Source organism: Poecilia formosa, unplaced genomic scaffold (assembly GCF_000485575.1).
Source record: "Poecilia formosa unplaced genomic scaffold, Poecilia_formosa-5.1.2 Scaffold2805, whole genome shotgun sequence".
NCBI lineage: Eukaryota > Metazoa > Chordata > Actinopteri > Cyprinodontiformes > Poeciliidae > Poecilia > Poecilia formosa.
In genome coordinates this window covers 1-3377 of record NW_006802744.1, presented here as the reverse complement: position 1 = coordinate 3377, position 3377 = coordinate 1, and the positions used below count along the sequence as shown (strand labels likewise).

General features: G+C 34.5%; 2 non-coding genes across 2 annotated transcripts; both read right to left on the bottom strand.

Annotated features, from left to right (window-relative positions):
- Positions 1-1540: 1540 nt before the first annotated feature.
- On the bottom strand, positions 1541-1613 carry trnav-uac (transfer RNA valine (anticodon UAC)). Its single transcript has one exon. It is a non-coding gene; the product is annotated as a tRNA-Val (tRNA).
- A 351-nt stretch (positions 1614-1964) lies between these two features.
- On the bottom strand, positions 1965-2037 carry trnav-uac (transfer RNA valine (anticodon UAC)). Its single transcript has one exon. It is a non-coding gene; the product is annotated as a tRNA-Val (tRNA).
- Positions 2038-3377: the final 1340 nt, after the last annotated feature.

The window sequence follows — 3377 nt, the reverse complement described above, 5'->3', positions numbered from 1 at the left end:
TTCTTGTGGAAGTAATGAAAGTGTAATAGGTTTTTCCATACACTGATACTGCTCTTAGCTTTGTTTCTGCTTCTTTTTTTTATATGCAGCATGTACTTGTTAGAATTAAGTTATATGTCAATAATTGTGACAATTTGTGAACAAAAGAAGTTTTTCTCAGTCCTGATGTTAAAGTTTGGCATTTAAAACAAATATAGTCTAGTACAGTTTGTTCCAAAACTATGAATAGTTTTTTTTTTAGTTTACAATCACATTAGTCAATGAATTTAAGCGGAAATTAATGTGATGAACCAAAGCAAAGCTGTGCGTAATCGTGCAGTGAACTGAAGAAAATCCAAGATTTTCAAATGCCATTATAAATTATGTTACATGCGTTATGTATTCAGACTCTAGAATTACTACTTGTCTCTTTATAAATTAGATTTGGACTTAGACTTTGAGCCTGTCTAACATGCTTTGATCCAAACTATTCCATTGTAATTTTGGTTCTATGTTTAGAACAGGGGTGTCAAACTCAATTTCACCGAGGGCCACTTCAGCATATTGGCCCCCCTCAACGGGCCACATTGATGGTACAAATCAGGAGTGCATCCCTGCTAAAACACCCCAGACAAAAGGTTGACTTCCCTCATTCAGTTCTGTAGAGGCTTATAATGAGTCAATGGTCCAGGTGTGTTAGAGAAGGAATGCATCTAAAGCTGCAGAAGGTAGCTCTGGAAAACTAGACTTGGGCAGCCCTAGCATAAATGTATGAAATTACAATGTTAAAAATAAATTAAACACCACCTCATATTGTTAAATAACTGATTTTATGTATTGAAGTTTTAAATACTACATTTGACTTTCCATGGATGTAAAATTACTGCTTAGTTTAAAAATTACAATATTTAAATCAGTGTTTAAAGGTGAGCAAGCAAATAATAAAAACAAGTCACATGGGCAGACATTATAGACTTTACGCAAAGATTTAGTCTCAGAAGCAACTGAAATCAATTAATTAAAAACATTCTTTCTGAATACAAACCTTTGGTTGAAATGTAGTTTGTAGTCAATTCGCGCTCAAAACCTATTTTAAGTCAATCATCAACCTATAAAATGCTGGGGGGCCACATTTTTGAACACGGTGCATGTGTCAAACATGGTGTAATGCATGTTTGACACGTGTGCATTATGCCATAGAACTACCAATTGGTAATTGAAGTAAAGTAGCTTCGATTTCAAAGAAGCCGACTGGCAAATGAACCATCACAAAAGGGGAAGGCTCTCGTCTCACTGCACCCCAAGAGATGCATAACCTACAAAAATTGTTTCTGTCTGGTTTCGAACCACAGACCTTTTGCATGTAAAGCAAATGTGATAACCACTACACTACAGGAACTGAGCTTCTCTGCTTTGTTTTAGTTTGAGGTTCCAAAGTTGATGATGTGAGATGCAACGCATGAAAATTTCAACTGAGGTTTGCACTCAGATGCCTGCATTCAGAGTACAGACCCTTGTTGACCTTTAGTAAACACCTGTGATGAATAGAACATGCAAAATCTGTTTCTGTCTGGTTTTGAACCAGAGACCTTTTGCATGTAAAGCAAATGTGATAACCACTACACTACAGAAACTCATGCTCTTTGCAGTGTTCCTGGTAGATGATCCAAATTTTGTTAGAGACTAATGTCAATGATGGGCATGGAACAATGTTAAATACTTAAACCACAGATCGTCTCAGAGAGCACAGTAACTTGGTGAACAAACTGTCAAACTTATACTTGTGCCTAATTTCACATTACAGTCCATAAACTAAGCGTAGGATCAAACAATTGTATTGAAGATGTCATTAGCAGAGACAAATGGTTCTACAGAGACTTGGCTAAATGGCTAAAAAATAAAATCAACACTTACAAATAAAAAATGGTTNACAGACCCTTGTTGACCTTTAGTAAACACCTGTGATGAATAGAACATGCAAAATCTGTTTCTGTCTGGTTTTGAACCAGAGACCTTTTGCATGTAAAGCAAATGTGATAACCACTACACTACAGAAACTCATGCTCTTTGCAGTGTTCCTGGTAGATGATCCAAATTTTGTTAGAGACTAATGTCAATGATGGGCATGGAACAATGTTAAATACTTAAACCACAGATCGTCTCAGAGAGCACAGTAACTTGGTGAACAAACTGTCAAACTTATACTTGTGCCTAATTTCACATTACAGTCCATAAACTAAGCGTAGGATCAAACAATTGTATTGAAGATGTCATTAGCAGAGACAAATGGTTCTACAGAGACTTGGCTAAATGGCTAAAAAATAAAATCAACACTTACAAATAAAAAATGGTTAAAAAATAAAGTTAACACATTAAAATAAAAATTATCTCTGAAATACAATCACTTGAAAATTAAAAATGGTTCAAAAATAATATCAACACTTCAAAATACAAAATCTCTGGAAAATAAAATATTATGTATGTTGTTTTGAAAAACATTAGAATATAAGCACTTTTATCAAATCTTCATTGTGGTAAGATCATGTAAGTTCTTCTTAAATCCATGGAAACTCAACAGTTTGTAAGGTAGGTGAGTTAGCTCAGCAGGTTAGAGCACCGTGCTGGCAATCCTGAGGTCATCGGTTCAAACCCCATATGGGGCAATTCATGTGTAAGGTCCTTCAGACAATCAACGCTTCAAAATAAATGAGGGTTCAAAAATAAAAACACTTTACAATAAAAAAAAAAAATGGCTCAAAAATAAAATCAACACTTTACAATAAAAAAAAATGGCTCAAAAATAAAATAAACACTATACAATAAACAAATGGTTAAAAAAAATCAACACTTTACAATAAAAAAATGGTTCAAAAATAAAAACACTAAAATAAATAAGGTTTCAAAAATAAAAAACATTTACAATTAAAAAATGTATTTTTGAACCATAAAAAAAATGGTTCAAAAATAAAATCAACAGTTCAAAATGTATAATGGTAACTGTTTCTGTCTGTTCAGTCCATAAACTAAGCCTGGTATCAAAAAATGTATTGAAGATGTCATTAGCAGAGACAAATGGTTCTACAGAGTCCAGAACGCCCAGGAGAGCGGCGTCCTGGAGGAGCTGCAGACGTAACATCTGTCAGTTTCAGAGAAGCGAAACCACGCAAAAAATAAATACATAAGTAAATAAATAAATAAATAAAAATCCTGGTAAAAGCGCACACCGGACCGCTCAGGGTAAAACACTCACAGAGTTCATTTGGTCTGTTTGGATCAGACAGATCCAACTGTTTTTCAGCAGATGGGAACCAGGAGGAAGTGCGTTCAGACCCCAGCGGGTGAAGTGATGCTAATTTAAGTGAAGTCGCTTAATTTAATTTATTAAAAGTTATTGGGGT